General features: G+C 45.1%; 1 pseudogene; it reads left to right on the forward strand.

Annotated features, from left to right (window-relative positions):
• The first annotated feature begins 5,574 nt into the window (after nucleotides 1-5,574).
• On the forward strand, nucleotides 5,575-8,710 carry LOC131402946 (granzyme H-like; annotated as a pseudogene).
• Nucleotides 8,711-22,380: the final 13,670 nt, after the last annotated feature.

Genomic DNA, 22,380 nt, shown 5'->3' on the forward strand with positions numbered 1-22,380 from the left:
CTACAAGTAGACAGAGAGGAAAATATTATTTTGGGAGAAACAACAACAAGAACAACAATGAGCTCCCATCAGAAATAGTAGAAGTCGGGGGGCCGGCCCCGTTGCTTAGTGGTTAAGTGTGCACTTTCCGCTGCTGGCAGCCTGGGTTTGGATCCCGAACACGCACTGACACACTACTTGTCAGGCCATGCCGTGACAGTGTCCCATATAAAGTGGAGGAAGATGGGCACGCATGTTAGCTCACGACCAGTCTTCCTCAGCAAAAAGAGGAGGATTAGCATGGATGTTAGCTCAGGGCTGATCTTCCTCACAAAAAAAAAAAAAAGAATAGAAATAGTGGAAGTCAGAAGACAGTGACATGACATTAGTAAATGGTTGAAAGTAAAAAAGAAATAAGCAACCTATTTCTGGAATTCTATGTCCAGTGAAAATACTGTTCAAAAATGAAGGCAAAATAAAGATGTTTTCAGAAAAACAAAGGTAAGAAAATTTGTTGCCATCTGACCTGCACGGCAAGAAATACTAAAAGAAGTTCTGCAGGCTGAAAAGAGACGATCCCCACTGTCGGCAGGAAGGAGAAAAGAAAAAGAAAAATGTCAAATGTGACTAAATTTGAAAGACTTCACGTAGATTTATTTCAAAGATTAATGACTAAGACAAAAATGCTTTAGGATTTGTGGCATATTTTAGTAAAATGTATGACAAAAATAACTCAAAGGCTGGGAGGGAGGATAAATGGAAATACATCATTACAAAGCTCTTATATGAAGTGGTATAACATTAATTCAAAGTAGACTGTGATACGTGAAGGAGGCGTATTGTAATCCTAGAGTAACCATTACAATAATACACAGAGATATGACTAAAAGCCAATCAGATAGCAATATGATATTCTTCAACTGAACCCTATCAGTAGTTGCATTAAATGTAAGCAGATTAAACACACCAACTAAAGGGCAGAGATTGTCAGTCTGGAAAAAAATGCAAAACTCAATTTTGTGCTGTTTATAAGAGACACTCCTAAATCTAAAGACATGGATATGATGAAAGTAAAATAGCAGGAAAAAAAAGATATATCGTGCAACACCAATCAAAAGAAATTAGCCTTGCCCATGGAGTGTGCTGCTTCACTTTAGCATTTTTGGCCACCTGTGAGATCAGACAGAGTGTCTCAGTAGAATTTTTATTTCCATTTTTCCCTATTTTATTTCCATTTCTCTTAATATGAGTGAACTTGTTCCATTATTTTTTAAATGTATTTTACTGTGAACTATCAGGTCTTTCACCTATTATTCTATCAGGTTTTTGTTCTTTTTCTTCTGGATTTTCAGAGTTCTTTATATATTAGATAGATTAGCTCTTTTTGTTTGTTTGTTTGTTTATTGCAGTAACATTGGTTTATAACATCATATAAATTTCAGGTGTACATCATTATACTTTCTGCATGGATTACATCATGTTCTCATGCTCACCACCCAAATATTAATTACAATCCATCACCACACACATGCCTAATTATCCCTTTTGTCCTTCCCCTGCCTTTCCCTCTGGTAACCACCAATCCAATCTCTGTCTCTATGTGTTTGTTGTTGTTATTATCTACTACTTAATAAGTGAGATCATACGGTATTTGACCTTCTCCCAGATTAGCTCTTTAATTGTGATATATGTTGCAATAGTTTTTTTCAAGTTTGCTGTCTGTATTTTGAATTTGCTTACACTGTTTTTGACATACAAACTTTTAAAAATTATTTTTTTACATATGAAAGCTCATTTATCAATCTTTTCTCTTCATGTTTCTGGATTTAGAGTCCTTGCTAATAAGGCTTTCCTCTTTCTAAAGGAATTCCTTTTATAAAGGAATTTGCCCATGTTAATTTCTGGTGCATGCATGGTATTATTTTGTATATTTGAGTCTCTTATCTATTTGAAGTTTATTCTGATGGTTTATCAAAAATATGACTACAACTTAATCTCTTTTTGTTTTTGTGAGGAAGATCAGCCCTGAGCTAACACCTGCCAATCCTCCTCTTTTTTTTGCTGAGGAAGACCGGCCCTGAGCTAACATCCATGCCCATCTTCCTCCACTTTATATGGGATGCCGCCACAGCATGACCTAACAAACGGTGCGTCGGTACACACCCGGGATCCAAACCGGCAAACCCGGGCTGCCGCAGCAGAGCGAGCGCACATTACCGCTTGTGCCACCGGGCCGGCCTCCAACTTAATCTCTTAACAAATCACTATGCATTCGTTCCAACATCATTTGTTAAAAAGTCCATCATTTCCACAATGATTTGAAAGTCCTCCTGATTATAAACAACATTTCCATGTGTACTTCGGAATGTTCTGGATTTTCTGCTCTGTTTCACTGTTCTCTCTGTCTATTCCTGAGTCAGTGTCACACTGTTTTCAGGAAAGAAGTTTTATAAGATGTCTTTATATCTGATAAGACCACTCCTCTCCCTTACTAGTCTTTTTCCTTTTTGACATAATTTTCCTAGCTAATCTTGCTTGCTTATTTGCCACATATATTTTAGAAATTGTCTAGAACTTGTGTAACACTAGGAAGAGATTTGGTTTTCTTATTAGAATCACACTAAACTTATATATTAGTTTGGGGAGAAATTATACCTTGTTGGTGTAGATCCATCCTATCTGAGAACTAAGACGATCATCTATTTCTCAAGTCTATTTTTGTGTTTTCAGGAGTATTTAAAAGTCTTCCTCAAATAGGTTTTTCACAACTTTGGTTAAGATTTTCCTAGCATTTTGTGTTTTTTGTTGCTACTATAACAGACTTTCTTTTCAATTACGTCTTCAAACTTATGGTTGGTTGTTTATGTGAAAGCTGTGGATTTCCTTCTAATTTTAAAACAACTTCGAGCTTACAGAAAAGTTGCAGGTACAATACAAAGAATACTTTTGTTTCCTGAGCCATTTGAGAGTCAAGTTACTGACCTGGTGCTCCATCACTTCCCAAACACTTCAGTGTGTAATTCCTACAAACAAGGATGCTCTTACATAACCACAAACCTACCATCAAACCCTAGAAATCAACATCAATATCATCTAATCTTTAGACATCTGATCATTAGCCTTAATATGTTTATTTATTTGATTAATCCCCACAGAGATTTATATAACAAATCTCCCACGTCCTCGTCTTCCCCTAAGTGGGTCCCCTCCTTCCCCCACACAGGCTCTGGCATTCCACACCGGCACACCCTTCATGCCAATGCCCACCTCACCCTAATCAGGCAGCTCTGACAAACTGCATCAGACTGCACCCCTGTAGAGGCCGCTGTCCCCCACTTGAGCTCTGCTACCACCTACTAGGCCAGCCCCTTGTCTGAACACCCTCCTCACCCCACTTGGGCATCAGCTCCCTGCACTGGGCTGCCATCCTCACCTCACTTGTATTCGGACACCCCAAGCAGCACTGCCCAGTGCAGGGTTTCGAGCCAATGTGAGGTGAGCAGAGTGTCCACACAGGAGGGAGGCCTGGCCTGGGCACCTTCCTCACCCCGCACAGGCATGGCTGGGACTCCTTGCTCTGGCTCACTGTGGCTTCCCTGCAAGAGTCACCACTGACACTGTGCTCAGTCTCTTTAACTAAGGCTCTATCACTTTTTAAGAGAATTGGGAACAAGATGTATAGAACAAACAATGTATTCAATTCCACAACTCTCTCCTCTTTTTCCATTATGGGGAGGTGATCAGGATAACTCGTTCAGCAAATGGTACTGGGACATCAGAAATGTGGCTCTCTGGGCAGTGCTGTGAGAACACTGCTTTGGCTCCCTGGCATCTGTTCCCACACCACGTGGTATCAGTAATTCACTAAGGAGAATAACTTTGGGGAAAATCAGTCCTCTTCCATTCTCAGGACACGTGGTGTGGACAGAGCAGACTCCAAATGATCAAAGGCTATGACCCAGGCTTAGAGAGATCAGTGGTTTCAACTCCTCTGACCAACTCTACACGCACCTAAAGCAGTGTGGCCGACTGTGCCTTGCTATGACTGCCCCTGTGTATCTCCCATCCCACAGGCTCTTCTTATAGGACTTCACACTCCTCCCACTGAGAGGCGAGGTCTACACCCTTTCCTTTTTAATCTGGTTGGGGGTTTTTGTTGGCTCAAGCAGTGGAAGATGGTAGAATGGATGCCATATGACTTCAAAGTCTACGTAATAAAAAGAACACAGCTTCTGCCTGGCTCACTTTCCAGCAGGTGCTCACTCTGAGAAAGCAAACCATCCTGTGGCGAGGAATCCCGTGCGCAAGACTACTTGAGAGGCCCCCATGGAGAGGAACTGACGTGCCTAGGGGACAGCCAGCACCAACCACCGGGCGTGTGTGAGCGAGCCTTCAGGTGATCCCGGCCTCCAGGCGTCAAGCCTCCCCTGACACCAAGGGGAGCAGCAGGGAGCTATCCACACTAAACCCGGACCAAAATGCAGATTCATGGGTGAAATCACCGTCACTGTTGTTTTGAACCACTCAGTTCTTTACTAGCTGGAACAAGTCCTCTTCAACATTACTCCCACACTATTCTGTCCATGCCTCTAACCAGGGCCCTCACCACCCTTGTCTGATCACTGAGGCTTTTGTCCTCTCGTCCAGAAGCAAGGAAACTCATCTCAATACCCCTAAGTCTCACACAGAAAGGGGCCTCAGTAAATGATCATCCTGATGGTCAAAAGAGAGCCAAGAAAATGAAGATATTCTTGGACCTATCATCATAAGACTCAGGTTGCTGGGGCGCAGGGACCCACTACTGGCTGATCAACATCTCCAGGAATGCTAAATGACCCAAGCATAAACCAATCAGGCCACTGAACTGTGATGGACTCAATGAGAGTTTGTTTTGGTCCAATGAATATCAAGTCTAGGACTTTATTCAAAATGGTGGGATAAGAGAAGCTCTCTTTTTCGCAGAATATGTACACTTAAAGAGGGGATTCCAAATATTCCAAAAATACGAGGCTGGACTGGTGGTCAGATAGGAAGTGGGGTTATCATTAGGGGTGTTCGGATGTGTGGAGCCGCACATGCCCCTAAGGCAGGTCCAGCCTCTATCTCCCACCACCAATCAGAACCCCCACCACGGCCCTTATGATCCTGTACTCTAACCACAGATTCTCAGGTTACTCCAGCCAACCGCCAGCTTCTCAGGGGCAGGAGCCATGTTGCTCATCTCCCCAGACCAGCTTGCTAAATAATCATTCATGACTTCTTCGGGATGGAAAAGAGCCAAGAGCTGAGAAATGGAGACATTCTTGATTCTTCTGTGTTCCAGCTTCTCTGCTGGCTGCAGCAAAGGCTTCACATTCTTGTTCTTTCTTCTTGCTTTCACCTTGTGACTCAGTACTGGGAGCACAAGTGTGGTGACAGTGCTACTGTCACTTATCCCGAGCCAGGGAATGTCGACAAACCACCTTGCATGATGGCACAGGAAACCCAGAGGAGCACAGGTCTAGGAGGTCTCTGAGGTCCTGAGCCACCCCTCCTGTCTACCCCTCGGGGTCCATGTGTCTGGAAGGAAGAAACACCAGCAGCTCTGACCTGGGCAGACCTTCAGGGAATATGCAGCCACCCCTGCTCTTGTTGGCCTTCTTCTGCCCCCCAAGGCTGGGACAGGTGAGTGACCATCCCCACTCCAGAGGCGTCAGCCCATCTCACAAAACCTTCTGTACTCCTGACCCTTCTGCCCTGCAGAGTCAGCGATTTTACTCAGTTTTAGCCCAAGAACTTTTTAGATCCCAGCTCTCATGCTAAACCTAGACTAACAAGTCCATAGCTGCATAGACACTCAACAAGGATGGCCAGAAGGAAGGGTGTTCACTAAACGATTTAGTAGGTGTGAGCCTCTCTTATCATCTGGAAAGTGGGTTGCTCATAGAAAGGCATTTGGCAGAGGATGTAAAGCTACAAAAGACAAGAAATTAGAATTCCTCACTCCAACCCAGGAAAGGGCAGCTCAGAGGAACGGGCTACAGTATTGGGAGTTACCTCTGGACCCAGATTAACAACCAGTTACGTTTCTCGGTGCCCTCCACCCCCTCACTCCTGCCCAGGAGAGGAGCCCAGGGTGCAGATGATCTCAGAAGGGGCTGGATGACTGCACCCAGGGCTCCCCTGTGGCCTTGGCTCTGCAGCAGGCCTGAGCAGCCCATTTTCAGCCCCACCTCCCCCTGCATTCCCAGACCCTTGGCTGTTCCACACAGTGCCCTCCCCCATCCCTGTGGCCTCCAGTCCCACCAGCACTATCCCCACCAAACCTCAGCCTAAAGCTGAGTGAAGGCCATTCATTCACACAGCCAAAAATGGTTACTGAGATCCTAGGATGGGTTAGACGCTAGGACGTGATGATTTTAGAAAATCCAACTCCATAGGCTCACGGACAGATTATTAGAACAAGGCACCAATCACAGTGTTAGCAGAGGCTCAGAGGGGTCAGGAGACTCACTGAGACAGAAGGCGTCAGGGGAGCCCCGTCCAGGATCCCTAGGGCTTCACCATCATGAAGAGAGAGTTTAACTCCTCCATACTTTGTCTGAAGTAGGACGTGGAGAACAAGCACTGTCCCCCCTTTTCTCACAGGGGTTCTGAGGCTTCATGTTCAGAGAAGGTTATTCTGCTGCAAGGAGAACCCGGGAGCTCTCTACTCCAGAGTCTGCAGGGCACTGTAGACCCTACCCTCAATCACCACCTTTCGAAACCTTCCCTCTAGTCCACGGCCGCTCCCAGAAAGCCCATCTTCCAGTCTTTCTTTCAGAGGACATCATCAGGGACATGAGGCCAAGCCCCATTCCAGCCCCTACATGGCGTTTGTTCAGTTTCTGGTTAAGGAGAGAAAGAACAGGTGTGGCGGTGTCCTCCCGTGAAAGGACTTGGTTCTGACACCTGCTCACTGTTGGGGAAGTTGAGGGGCCACAGACAACTGACACCTCCTGAGACCCCCACAGAGACCCTGTCCTCTGTCCAGGCGTGCAGCCCAGGGGAGCTCCCCTGGCTCCTGGTAACTCAAGGTCACGAGAGCTCATCAGAGGAGCTAGCTGAGAGCACGACTGGGGGATGGAATGTGACAAATAGGACAGGTAAGCTTTGGGGTGAGAGGTCAGAGGTGAGAGCTAGTGGCCCAGTTGAGAGACCACACTGGCCAAGAGGGCAGCTGTGGAGGATGAAAGCCTGCTTTAGGGTCAAAATGCAAACTCAGAGTATTTTCACAATATTGACTGAGGCCAAGAGAAATTTTCCAGAAGCCCTAACCTCAGTGTCATTGAGAAGAACAGGGCACAGAGACACTCAGCGCCCAGCCCTCCTGTAGCCTCAATTTCCCTAGCTGCAGCCTTGCCCTGCCTTGGCTGTCACCAGGGCTTCATGGTTCTTAGGCTGGATCTCCCCTGACTCCACACGCCCCACACTCCCACTCTGCTTTCTGTGCAGCTCAGTCAACGTAACCCTGGGGTCCCACAACATCCAGGAGCAGGAGAGAACCCAGCAGGTCATCCCTGTGAGAAGAGCCATCCCCCACCCAGACTATAAGAATTTCTCCAACGACATCTTATTACTAAAGGTAAGGAAACCTCCCTGCTGCTCTTGCTCTCCTGGGTCCAGATTGTTTCCCCTCCCACTGTGACCTGTCCTTTCTTTCCTTCCCATACTGGCCGCCTGACTAGTCCCAAGTGGCTCAGGGGAGGGGGAAGACAGTGCAGCCCCATCGCGGTGTCCAGGCCCAGGAGGCCATTGGCTGAGCTGGACTTTCTTGCCTCTTCCCGTCAGCTGGTGAGAAAGGCCAAGCAGACTGCAGCTGTGAGGTCCTTCAGCCTGCCCAGGGGCAAGGCCCAGGTGAGGTCCAGACAGGTGTGCAGTGTGGCTGGCTGGGGGAGAGTCTCAATGGGCCCTGTAGCAACCACTCTTCAGAGGGGGAGCTGACCAGGCAGCAGGATCATGAGTGTGAATCCCGCTTCCAACGCTATTACAGCAGGGCCTCCCAGATCTGTGTAGGGGACCCCCAGAAGAAGAAGACCAGCTTCAAGGTAAGGTCTCCACCATCAACCTAGAGATACCCTGGGAGAGAGGACCTTGGGGAGCTCTGGGGTATGGGAGTGGCCAGATCTTCATGCCTCAGCCTGAGAGCTTGGGCAGCCTGGGTCCACGAATCCAGTCTTTAGTTTTTCCCCTGAGCAGATCAGGGGTGCAGGGTGAGGAAGGATCAGTCAGCCCACAGCAGAGTTCTCACTAAAATTTCCCTGAGGATTGGAGAGAAAGCCTTGGCCTGGGTGGAGCTGCGAAGAACAGTCAGAGTCAGGCTGGAGCCCTGGGATAAGGGAGGTGACAAGTCCTGCCCTGGCCCTGACCTTCCACGCAGCCTCCTATCAGAGACCACCCACCCCCAGGAGGTGGAGAGGGCAGGACCCAGAGGAGGCCAGCTCAGTCCTTCTTCTCTCTGCCCACAGGGTGGCTCCGGTGGCCCCCCCTTCTGTAATAACGTGGTCCAGGGTACTTTCTCCTGTGGACAAAGTAATGGGACCCCTCCAGGAGTCTTCACGAAGGTCTCACACTTCCTGCCCTGGGTAAAGAGAACAATGAAGCGCCTCTAACAGCAGGCCTGAGGCTGCCCTTCTTCTGTGTTGACCATATTTTCTGGGGCAGAGGCAGGAATCCCATGGGGGTGGGCAGTGGGATGGCAGGGCCATAATAAATGGATCTCCAGTGCGAATATGACTGAAATCCACTGATTCATGGAACCACTTTCAATATGCAGCAACACTGCTCCCGGCTGCCCTCTGCTGTGAACTGTGGGCTGTACTTCCTCCTTTCTCCCTCAGGCCTCCTTCCCCTCAAACCCCATGCTGTCTAGTTTCTCAGTCACACCACTGTGGTGCTTAGCCCTCTGCAAGGGCTGAGGCTAAAGGCTGCCCAGTATAAAAGGACAACCTTCTCCCCCAAGAAACGACCCTCCCTGGGCCTTAGAAATTTCTTTCCTTCTCTAAGCCAACTGCCATCACCAAGCCTCCAACAATTGAGCCGAGAACGGAGCCAGGCAGTGGAAGTAGAGTAACAACCAGGGCCTCTCTCTCCAGTGGGGGCAGCTTCTCCCCGCCTGGACAGCCAGGACCATCTCCAGTTTAGATGGAGGATCAGATGCTCCTTCGATGGCCCTCAGGTGCACTCGGGTCACATTCCCTGCCCTGCTCTGGGCCCAGCACTGAGTTCAGTCAACCTTCCTCCCTGGCTGACCATCACACACCAGCCCCTGTTTTCCATCTGACTGCCATGGCCACCTGCTCCTTTCCCTTCCAGCCCACCCTCTTTTGAGCCAGCCTCTCTCTCATCTCCCTAACAGAGTTCCCAAAGCCCCGTGTGAATTCTCCTCTATTGCTTGTCCCTGTCATACCTGAGCTCTCAGCCCACCTGATGCCTATCAGAGGAGCCAGTATCTACTTCCTACCTGGGCAGAGACAGTTCAGGCCTTCCATCCACCAGTATCCCCAGGGCCTCAGCCACCAAGGCCTGTGGAGTCACTCAGCAGCCTCAGCCCCTTTCAGACTGACCTGACTCCCCCTGCTGGCAACCTGGGTTATGGCAGCTTTATGAGCCCGAAGGCTCCAGAGCTGCTGGGCTAGAAAGTACCACTTTGCCATCCATCAATAGATCAATTGTTGACCTCTCTCTTTGGGCCAGGCACATAACAGGCTCTGTCCTTGACATTGGGACATTTACATGAGGGAAATTTCCTCTAATTCCCCTGGTTCCTCCCCTTCCACCAGGCAGGTCAGTTTGGCAGATGGATCTGCATTTGGAATCCACAGGAAATCTTGTCTTGAAAATAATTAAATTCTCTGTATTTTATCATTATTGCACATTACAGTTTCACATGGGTGATCTTCTTGATTCCAGAAGGGCAGTGTGAAATTGGAAGGGACTTGGAGACCCACAGGTCCTGAGGTTCCCAATCTGTGCTCAGTGGATTCCATGTCCGGAGGGGAGAACGGGAGGGAGGAGGCAACGGTGGCAGCATTATCTTGTTTATTTACATGTAGAAGGCATGGACCTCAGTCCACCAACCCACAAAATGCCACATTTCAAGGCAAGACGTGAAATGTGACATTCACATTCACTGTGACCCAGACGACCTTCTTTTAGGATCTTGTATCATTCAAACACCCCCAAAATGAGTTGGCTGTGACAGAACACAACAAATTCAGGAGAGCTAGACAAACACAGACAACTGTGACCAACATCGAAAAGAGAAGCAACTTCATTGAAAAGAATAACAAATAAATCACATGCCTATGAAAAGCAAAATCCAGTACACTGAGAAATAAGATGAAAAGCAAACAAAAGTTTTTCACACACTACTGTCCATCTGCCAAGTCCCTGGGGCTCAGAGCACCAGCAGAAGCACAGTGAGAGAAGAGCTGAATGCACGTGTGGTGGTGAGCAAGAGAACGATAGAGGGTGCACGATCCAGGGGACAATTTCAGGTCACAGCAGTACAGCAGTAAAAAAAAAAGACATGCTTTCGTTTTGGTTTTGGTTTTGGTTTTTTTGAGGAAGATTGGCCCTGCACTAACATCTGTTGCCAATCTTCCTCTTTTTCATTTTTCTCACCAAAGCCCCAGTACATGGTTGTGTATCATAGTTGTAGGGTTGTAACTATTCTATGTGGGACGCCGCCTCAGCATGGCTTGTTGAGCAGTGAGTAGGTCCCCGTGCAGGATGTGAACTGGTAAACCAGCGGCTGCTGGAACCGAGCATGGGAACGTTAACCACTATGCCAGCGGGCAGGCCCAAAAAAAGGACCCTCTTAGGAGAAGCCGTCACACTAAAGAAATAGAGACTCCAGAGAGTCAGCCATGAGGAGCTCCATGGAGCCCCAGGGTGTAAGCCAGAGCTAGCGAGAGAGTGGCTAAGGACATCCGCCGCCAGAGGCCCTGGTATGTGGCCTCGAGGGACGGTGCCTGGTGGGTCAGTTCCCCTCACACCTGATGGGAACACTTGACATAGGATGATGCACATTAGGAAGAAAAACTATTACCGTATAATGCCTGTAGTATCAGGAAGACTGGGCTGCTCTTGATGGGACCTGTTTCCCTAAAATGGTGTCCAAGTTGGTTTACATCTGATTCTCTCTCTTGATCCAGTAATTTTTATTTCTAGGACTGATTCCTACAGGAGGTCTAAAGTGTGCGTGTGTGTGTGTGTGTGTATGTGTGTGTGTTATTCATAAAGAAGTTCATCACACCATTATTTAATAATAGACCCCACACTGGAATCAGTATTAATGTCCAAAATAGGAAAAGGGTAAAATATGGCACATACACATTATGGATTCTGCAACTCTTAACATCTACATTGTCCATGGCTCTAGAAGACTAAGCTAAAAACATTAATGGGCAAGTTATTTTAAAAGACTAATAAACATCTGGAAAAAGGTAAAACTCACTAATTAATCAATCAAAATTAAAATATTAATAATTTTCTACTTATCTGATTGGGAAGGATTTACAAAAGTGATAATACTGAGATTCAGTATGGACATTGAGAAAATGGCATTTTCACATCTGGTACACAGAGGTCCTAAAAAAAGGAGGAAAGGAGTCTTTGCCCTAGCCTTCAACCACACGGAGAAAAGCGAACAAGGTTATTCCTTATAGATTTGTTACACAAGTCAAATCATAGAAACAATGCCAATGTTCAGCACTAATTTGAGGATGAGCTTTTAAAAAGTTACACATGATTGAACACTATGGAAACTTAAAGTTATGAGATAGAATTACATTTTGTGAATGGGAGAATGTTCACCAGGTATCTTTAGGTCAAAAGCAGGTTACAGAGCAGTATATACTACAATCAAATTTTTGCTCATATACGTAGTTTTCTTTTAGGCTTTTTTTTTCTTCCTATGTATCCATTTTCCTATTTTTTCCTACAACTTTCATATATTATTTATATAACTTAAATACCTATTTATTAAATATGAATGAGACTCTAAAACGAGAATCAATAATAGATTTTTAATAAAATAAGGAAATGTTTATGTTGAATAATTTAAACTATAGGATTCAAAACTAAATATATTGTGATCACGTCTATACAAAAATATACACAGAAAAATCATAGGTGGAAATCCATTGGTTATCAGTGGTCTGTTTGCTGGTAGAGTAAGGCTGACATTTTTCTTCTTTCTAGTTTTTAATTTTTTCAATATTTTAAATTTTATAATTATTAAAATAATTTTATTTTAAAATATATTTCGTGTCAGAAAAAGGTAGGTTTAAGTAAATTGGTCCATGTCTTCATGAAGATAACCCTAACTGTTCTAACTGATAAACTTCAGTGTTTCAGTGACTGACACAATAAAAGTATATTTCTTGCTCACACACGGTCCAAAATGAGTTTCCTGGTGAGCAGTGCCCCTTCTTACTCTCAAGCGTCCCAGTGTGGACAATAATTACAGGGTCAGCCCATGATTAAGGGACCAGGCTCAGTCTCCTAAAGATGGATCCGTGTTTCCCCTGTTCCTCTGCCTCAAATGTTTGAAGGGAGGAGCCTCTCTTACTATATCACCTCTGTTACTCTCTATAAATTCATGTAATTGTGACTTGTGCCTGACCTACATCTCAGCTGGCAGGGAATTTAACTTTATTAGCCATTCTTGGGACTAACTTCACACTAGGGTCATGTCATAGTTCCAGGGTCTGAAACACGTCCCAGGTCCGGTGGCTTGGGACCCCTCTCTCTGGTCACGTGTCATGAGTACAGTTGATTCACTGCTGACACATCGCTCTCTCTGTGCAGTCTCCTCCTAGTCCACGGCTCTCTGCAGGTTCATGCCCATTAGGTGACTTCCTCTGGAAGGCACAGTGGGAGGGTGTGTCCAATAGAGGGCTTCATCGGAGCATCAGCAGCTATTCCACAGGCAGAAAATGCAGACTGGAAATAAGACATTGTGATGGAGACAGCAGACTAGTAAAAGGGAGAGGGAGGGAGGGAGACGTCTCCAATGTTATTATCCCACAGTCATACGTCATGAGTAGGACTCCTTCTCCAGGCATGAAAGGAAGGGACAAAAGGAGAAATAGAACATGCCCTTTGAAAAATCCCTCCTAGAAACCCTGGTTAATGACTTTCACGGGCTAGAATTCTGTCAGATGTAAACACCTATGTGCAAAGGAGTCTGCGAGGGTGAGTATGTTTAACTGGGTACACTACCACTCTGAGCAAAATAGGGGTTCTTCAGCGAGGAAGAAGGGGAGATGGATATGGGGCAGAAAACTGGCAATGTCAGACACAAAAAATATCCTCTGTTTTAACAGTGAGGACATGAAGTCCCACAGCCTTCTCCACAATCGTGAGCCAGGAAATCTTTGGGGCTGCTTAGGGGGATGGTGATAAAACTCATCTCCTAAGGCAGACGAGTGTGGACTCGAGTGAAATTGCGGACCTCAGACTTGCAACCTGTATGTAATGGGTCACAGCTAGAGCTTGGAGCTGTAAGAGATGTTTTGATGTGGTTGTTTTGTCACCAGGGAGAAGACTCATGCAACTAGACCTGAGGTTGTGACAAGAAGAAATCCACCCACCCCACCCCACCAAGTCCTTGGGTGGTGACAGCTGTCATTTTACTTCTTCACCACAGTGTCCTAAACATCTATAGTCTCATGGTGTCTCCTAGCCAATGATGAGGACCATACTCTGGGACCAGCAGGAGGGTTTTCTTATTGGGTTAGGGGTATGGGGCAGAGATCTCCTTAGACTGCTTGCCCGGGCAGAGTTGGTTGTCTGCACTTGGACTGCAGCCGGAGCATCCTCCCTCAGAATCTCAGGAAGTAGGTCCAAGCAGTGGCAAGTTTCCATGACCCTCAGACCCACCACCTCAGCATCTTCTCCTTCATTCCTTGACCTGATGTTTCTCCTTCCTGGCCCAGCCACTCATGGAGGCCAGTAAGCTATAAAACCTTCTTTCTGAGACTTTTCTCTCCCAATGTAAGGCAGAACGCTGCTCAAGGATACTCCTGACACAAGAAAATCACTCAAGGCTACTCCCCCTCACCACCACCCCCAGGAAGTGCAGGAGATCCATCCTTGTCCTGAGATCAGGGCAAGTCTAGGGGACCAGAAGACAGTCACCATGCTAGTAGAGCAGAGAAGGTTCAGGGTTGTCATTCACAAGCATACATGGGATATACTAAGTTTTCCCCAAAGAAACTTTGACTTGGATAAAGATCTTCCAGGTAGTGGTTAAGTGTCCACACTCTACAGCCAGACAGCTGAAATGAGAATCCTGGTTCCACTACCACCTAAAAACAACGTTGGAAAAGTTCCTTAACCTGGCTGTGCCTCAGTGTTCTCAACTTTAAATCAGTGATAATAATACTACAACCACATGGGATGTTATAGGATTGAACAAATTCATATAAAGCACTCGAAACAGTACCTCATGCAGAAAAGGAGCTCGATAAACATCATCTGCTCATCATTATCCCATTCCTACTGCATGGGGCCCTCAATAGCTCACAGCTCCCACCTCACTGGGGTGCTGACCCCCCAAGGTTTCTCTCAGAAGAGAATGCAGGACCACACCTTAAAGCAGGAGGGAGAGCTTGTTTGCTTCAGAAGGTAATCCAGCCAATCAATCAACCCTTGTCTCTTCTTCACGCACTCACGCAGGCTACACGTACAATCTCACATACCAAATCTCAATGGAGGTGTGAGAGAAAACGGAGAAAAGGAAAAGAAAAAGAGAAGATTCACCTGAAACAGAGAAAAACAGGACAAAAATAGTAAAGAAAGGATATCATTTTCATTTCTTCGGGATCACACTCCAAGTGAGGTGATTGTTGTCTTCTTTTTCTCCTCCCTTTTCTCCATCTTGTTCTACCCTAAAAAGTTGTCCGTTTTTTCTCAGGTGGATATCTGTGATTAATACTGTATTTATTTTCTATTGCTGTGTAACAAATTACCACAAATTTAGCAACTTAAAATAGAACCCATTTATTATCTCATAGTTCTGTGCATCAGAAGTCTGGGCCGGTTCAACTGGGTTCTCTGCCCAGGGTCTCTGAAGGCCAAAATCCAGGTGTCAGCCAGGCTGGGCTCTCATCTGGAGGCCCTGGAGGAGAATCAGCTGCCAAGCTGATTCAAGATGTTGATAGGACTCAGTTCCTGGTGGCTGTAGGACTGAAGGCCCCATCTCCTCAGTGGCTTTTTTTTTTTTTTTATTGATGTTTTAATGGTTTCTAACATTGTGAAATTTTGAGTTGTACATTTTTGTTTGTCCATCACCATATATATGACTCCCTTCACCCCTTGTGCCCACCCCCCACCCCCATTGCCCCTGGTAACCACAGTCCAGTTTTCTCTGTCCATGTGTTGGTTTATATTCCACATATGAGTGAGATCATACAGTGTTTGTCTTTCTCTTTCTGGCTTATTTCACTTAACATAATACGCTCCAGGCCCATCCGTGTTGTTGCAAATGGGACGATTTTGTCTTTTTTTATGGCTGAGTAGTATTCCATTGTATATATATACCACATTTTCTTAATCCAATTGTCAGTCGAGGGACACTTAGGTTGCTTCCACTTCTTGGCTATGGTGAATAATGCTGCAATGAACATAGGGGTGCATAAGCCTCTTTGGATTGTTGATTTCAGGTGCGTTGGATAGATTCCCAGTAGTGGGATGGCTGGATCATAGGGCATCTCTATTTTTAATTCTTTGAGGAATCTCCATACCGTTTTCCATAGAGGCTGCACCAATTTGCATTCCCACCAGCTGTGTATGAGGGTTCCTGTTTCTCCACATCCTCTCCAACATTTGTTGTTTTTTGTCTTGGTGATTATAGCCATTCTAACGGGCGTGAGGTGGTATCTTAGTGTTGTTTTGATTTGCATTTCCCTGATGATTAGCGATGTTGAGCATCTTTTCATGTGCCTATTGGCCATCTGTATATCTTCCTTGGAGAAGTGTCTCTTCATTTCCTCTGCCCATTTTTTGATCGGGTTGTTTGTTTTTTTGTTGTTCAGTTGTGTGAGTTCTTTATATATTATGGAGATCAACCCCTTGTCAGATGTATGTTTTGCAAATATTCTCTCCCAGCTGGTTGGTTGTCTGTTCATCTTGATTCTGGTTTCATTTGTCTTATAAATGCTCTTTAATCTGATAAAGTCCCACTTGTTTATTTTTTCTTTAGTTTCCCTAGTCTGGGTAGGCATGTCATCCGAAAGTCAGTGGCTTTTATCAGGGGGCAGCTCTCAGGTTCCAGAGGCTGCCCTCACTCCTGACACATGGCCCCATCAATCTTTAATGCAAAAATGGCAAATCAAGTCCTGTTCATGCTTGGGATTTCTGTGACTTCATCTTCCGTACCCATCCGGAGAAAAATCTCTATTTTTGAAAGGCTCATGTGATTATGTTGGCCCTACCCGGATCACCTCCCATTTGCCATATAAGCTACAATAATCATGGAAGTGATATCTTACTATATCCACAGACTCTAACCACAATCAGAAGGGAGGATTTACACAAGGGTGAGGGCCACTGAGGCTTATTTTGGGATTCTGCCTACGACAAATGCCATGAACTTCAAGAGTGACAATGACAAAGCTTTTAAATGAACTGAGGGAGAAAAATGGGGAAGGACAGTGCAGGGTCACCTGAAGAGTTGAGTTTGGGATATCTCCCCCTCCTAGGACATTACTCATTCTCTGTATCAGGTTCAAAATCACCTCAAGGGGTCAAAGGCTCAGGAAACATAAACATCAACCCAATTAGCGGGCACATAGGCCTTGATAGAAGCAAGAGCAAGTTCCTGAGGAGACAGAACTGTGAGCATGCCCAGGGGGACACAAGACAATGCTCACCCGGTTCTGACCTGGGAGGTCATGACACAGGAGCCCCAGGCCTTAGAGATGATGAGATATCAGGAGAAGGTCAGGGCATTCAATACACATTCAATGGAATAAGAAAAGAGGTATTTTCTTCTCCTTGGGCTTCTAAGAAAATTTAAGACTGGCTCAGCCTCCAATGGGAAGGAAAATTCCAAGCACGTGGGAGGCAAAGAGGAGGAATTTAATAACAAGAGAAGAGACTGGGCCTAGTGATCTGAGAATGTCAACTGAGCAGTCAAGCTTAGTCCTCATCCTCCAGTTGGAGGGCCCAAGGGAAGGGTCAGTTCTCAGGCACACCAGGACTTGAGGATCTGAGCCGGTCACATTGCAGACATCAGCTGATTTATCTATTTGTTATAAGAATGTTTACAACAGATTTCAGCTAAGTGCCTTGTTCTAACTCAGACAGAACCTTGTGATAATTTTCAGACAGAAGGAAGTAAACGATCTTGAGGAAGGCAGGAGATCAGCTGTCAAGATCAGCCAGAGGAGCGAGGCTTTCCAGGAAGGCTGCCCAGGGCAGGAGCTGCTCCACACAACAGATGTTTGCCCTCAGAGGTGGAAGGAGAGCGAGGGCTCAGGGGCCCAGCCTCTCCCTGCTTGTGTACCTTCTGCAGTCTCCCTGCCCTCGCTGTATTTTTCTACGCCTCTTGTCTTTATTGTCAGAAGCAAATAAAGGAAGAAAATCAAGAGCTGTGGTTCCCAGCCAGTGTAGTGGCGCAGGGGTAGAAACCACAGGGAAGGCTGGACTCGGTCTGAGCTCAACTGTGAGCAGTCAGCGTTGTGGGAACAGTGAGGGGAGCAGAAGTGAGCTGGTCGTTCTTCGTTTTGTCTGTTTTCAAACCTTTAAAAAATGGTTTATCCTATACCAGCCCTCAGCAACCATTTTATTATTCAACATTTAAAAAATTAATTGTATTTTTTTAAAAGTAAATACATCGACTTAGTGCAAAATTTAGGTTCCAATAGCATAAAGAAGTAAAAATACTCCTCTCACCTCTGACTCCCAGTCATCCTGTTTCCCACCCCTGAAGAAACAAATCAATGACCTATTTTTGAGATTTCTCCATGTCGATACATGGGAGTAGAGTTCATTCATTTTAATGGATGCATAACTTTCCAATGTATGCAAATAACACAATTTATTTAGCTATTCTCAGGAAACTTAGATGGTTTCTAATTTTTGCTAATATATAAAGGTTGCAATGAGCATTCTTTGACGTGAATCTCTCTAGGGATGGTAGGGCGTATCCTTACAGTGGAATGGCAGCGTTAGAGAGTGTGTGTACCTTCACTTGTCTTAGAAATTGCTCAGTTGCTTCACAAAGTTATTGTTCCAGTTAATGCTCCCAACAATACTGAGTATTGTAAGGCTTCATCATTTTTGTCAGTCTACTAGGTATGGAATGGCAAATCATAGTGGATATTATTACCACTTCCCTTCATCTTCTCAAATATTTATTAGCCATTTGAGTTTGGTCTTCTGTGAATTGTTGTCGTATTCTTTTCACATTTACATTTGATTGTTTATTTTCCTTAAGGATTTTAAAGACTTCTTTATAGATTCTAGGTGCCAACTTTTCAACAGATCGCTGTAAATATTGTCTCCCAACCCAAAGCTGTTTTTTGCGCTATGATGTTACCTTTGGTTAAACAGAAGATTTAACTGTTCAAAGACTTCTATTTTTTCATTTCTGTTTATTGCCTTTGAATTCCACCTACTTCCTGGAAAATAGAAGAAATTAATTTTTGGCCAAATTTCTCATTGTTTCTCATAATGCTCAGGAATTCCAGAACCTCTGGGTGTGTGGTTACGAAACTCGCAGACAGTTAGCCATTGATGATTAAGCAGCTAGCAACTATGGGGGATCAGAATTGGCCACCTCAAAATATGTCTCTGCCTGAAAGACACTTTGGCCCCCACTCCCACTAACTAACCAAAGGAGTTTGGGATGGGAGACCTGTCCCCAGAACAGGCCATTACAATAGACATCTCCGAGTATCTAGGAGGGTCCTTGGTAAGCCCATTCTTAGTTCTGGTTACCCTTTATAAGCGACATTTACATTTGTAACGGAAATCTCCATTTGTAAAGATATATTCTTTCCTGTACTAGGAAGAAGGGGGGGATGGCCTTACCTAGAAACTTATCAGAAGGGAAGGCAAGGACTTAAATCTGCATGATAAACTTACCCATTGTTAACCCTGCTGTTTAGGCAATATGCTATCTGACTCCCACTAGGTTCCTATAGATAAGATCTCCCTGGAAACTGGGTCACAATGGTAATGGGTGTTTGAGCTATTTTTTTCAGGAATTGAACCCCTTGACCACTTCAGGCCAGATTGAGACCACCAACCCATCAAGTGGGCCCACGCTGACATGTGTTGGATAAGCGACCTTTTGATGGCAAGGGGTTGGATCTCCACACTCAGGGCATGCTAATGCCACCATTCTGTGAATATGCATCCTACGAAGAGGCACCAAGCCTCACTATGCATGTGCAGATCATCAATTACCTCATCTCTCCTCACCTCCAATCATTTCAGACCACCTTGCCCCCACCCCATAAATATCCTTGAGACCCTATTTTCAGGGAACCGGATTTGAGATTCAGTCTCCCATTTCCACACTGGCTGCCTTGTGATTAATAAACCCTCTCTCTCTGCAGTCTCATCATTTCCGTCATTGGCTTTCTGGACAGCAGGCAAAAAGGGACTTGGTGTGGTAACAGTTACCTCAAGATAATTACTTGAACATGTCAGAGAACACTTTCCATCTTCAACTGTACGTTTGCATGACTGGTACATATGACCTTCTCAGGAAGGTCTTTCCTACTCTAGAAAAGAGCATGTTACCCTGTCAGCTTCTCTTGTAATTGTTTTTCCTTCAGAGCACTTGCCACCATTCATAATCATATACACGTGTTTGTACTTGGCTAATGTACGTCTCACTCCTCAAGACTAGAAACTAAATTATTAGGGCCACCATTTAACTCCCAGTGTTTCATAGAGGCCACACACAGAGAAAGTACCTAACACATCTTTTTGAATGAAAGAACTGCCTAGGCTTGGGCATTCTATCTCCATCTGTATTGTATAAAAACTTCCCTTAGGGACTGTTTCTCCAGTGGTGGTATGAGTTAGCTTCCCCGTATCAGGTCAAAAAATGGAAAGGCTCACAATTTGCAGGAATTCACATCTCTGTCTTTGGTCCAAGGCCCACAGTAGCCTTCTCTTTATGAGGTTTCCACAGTGGCTACAGTGACTTTGAAAAGTCAATGGCTCTTTCAACACAGTGAACCCTAGAAGAGTGATTTGTGGTAACACAGTCAAGTTTGTGGATTATTGGCTAATCAAAATGAGCTCTCACCCCCAAGCAGTTTGCATTTTTCTATGACAATTTCAAGGGATTATTTTATTTTTATTAAATTTAGGTAATGAAAGGAGTGTCAAGGTTATATCATGAGTAATTAGGCCACATTGGAAGGTCTACCTTCCATCTGGATGCCATGGCACAGGGTTATCACATGTGGACTCCATTCACGATGCTCCCATTGTCTGCCTGTCACAGGTTTTCCTGAGTCTATAACATAACCTCCTCCTCTCAGTCAGGCTATAGTTTGGATTGGAAGCAAGAAGTCAGATGAGAACACTGATATGGAGCATCAGGTATGGGGTGGACATCATTTTACATAATGAAGGAAAAACGAGGATGGAAATCTCATAGGAAGGAGGGAATTCAGTGGAATTCTTAAAGCCAAATATTCAATCTGCCTGTAAAAAGTCAACACTGAGGTTACACAGTTGGTCTTCACTTCTAGAAAGCCATGTTAATTAGAAATGAAACTTCGTGGTGGAAGGTGGTGATATACAAGAAGGGGGCTGCACATCACATCATCTAAAGTAATCTAAAAACAGCAAAGATGAGATTAAATGCCAAATGAAATAATCTAAAGAGAGACAGAATAAGTCAGAGATGGAGTTTTGTTGTTGCTGTTGTTGTTGTTGTTTTTGGTGTGGAGGATTAGCCCTGAGCTCATATCTGTTGCAAATCCTCCCGAGGAAAATCAGTCCTGGACCAACATCCTTGCCCACCTTCCTTTACTTTATATCTGGGACGCCTACCACAGCATCACCTGATAACAGTGCCCAGGTCCACACCTGGCATCTGAAGCCGTGAACCCTTGGCCTTGGAAGCAGAGCATGGAAACCCAACCACTACGCCACCAGGTTGGCCCCAGAGATGGAGTTTTTATTGCACAAGTTGAGAAAAACGCAAAAATGTACTAATTTTTGACAACTAGTCAGTTCTAACGGATTCCTCCAAGCCTGATTCTCTGGAGATCCCAAGAAGCTCCTGGAAAGTCTTTCCCTTTTCTATCACTGATTCTTCAACAGTCTTCTGAGTAGCTACTAAATATTTATACACTCAGTTTATTTCTCACTACCTTCTCCTGATTACTCCACGTCCACTCCACGCCTTACAGTCCGCATCTTCTCTATTTGCATCAGGTCTCGTCCTCCCCGTCATTCCTTGACAACATTAAATAAAGCTCTACATGTGCACTGTCCCCAACACTGTTTTTGAGCATGCCATGGTGCAGGGTTCACCCCAAATACAGGAAGGACATCAGAGTCAGAGCATGAGGCCCAGGGACCTGCGATTACAGGGATGAAAAGAGCCAGCAGGGCTGCAAACCCTCCCCTTCTCTGTCCAGCCCTGCTTCCTCCCTCCATCTACTCCTCACATTCTCCCCCTTTAACCTCCATAGACTCCCCGAAAGGATCCCCCTTGGGATCATTTCCAGACTCCAACCTGCCCAAAAAAAAGAGCTGGGAGGAGAACACCAGGATCACACACCGCGTGCAAAGCAGCCTGGAGGGAAGGGCTTTCTCACATTCTTGCAGGAAGGATGGAAACCTCTGTTATTTTACTAGAGGGGGGGTTGATTAAATGGTTTCTGTAGGTTTTACAGATACTGTGTATTAGATTAAGGAAACTTCTCTCCATTTTGGACTGATAAAAGCTTATCTTTGTTTTCATGTGTGGATGTTGATTTTTATCAAACGCCTTTCTGTCTATTGAGATAATCATATTTCTCTTAGATCTGTTCATGTGGTAAATTGCATTAATTGATCTTCCTACGGTTAAATGAGATTTGCACTCTTAGTGAAAACCTAACTTGCCTGTGATGTGTTAACCTTTTGCTGTATTGTTGGACTAGTTTTGAGAGTTGATACGTTGTGTAGGGTTTTGTGTCTATGAATCACGAATGAGGTTGACCTATACATTTCCTTTCTTATCCTGTTGTTCGTGCGTGTCAAGGTTATGCCAGCCTTATAAAAGGAGACGGTAGTGTTCTTTCTTTTTCTCTTTTCTGGAGGCATTTGTAGATTAAAGTTTTCCTTCCTTGAATTTTGGTGGAAGTGAACAGCGCGCCATCTAGGTCAGTTCTCCATGTGGATAATCTCTGA

The sequence above is a fragment of the Diceros bicornis genome, unplaced genomic scaffold (genome assembly GCF_020826845.1).
Source record: "Diceros bicornis minor isolate mBicDic1 unplaced genomic scaffold, mDicBic1.mat.cur scaffold_376_ctg1, whole genome shotgun sequence".
NCBI classification, from domain to species: Eukaryota; Metazoa; Chordata; class Mammalia; order Perissodactyla; family Rhinocerotidae; genus Diceros; species Diceros bicornis.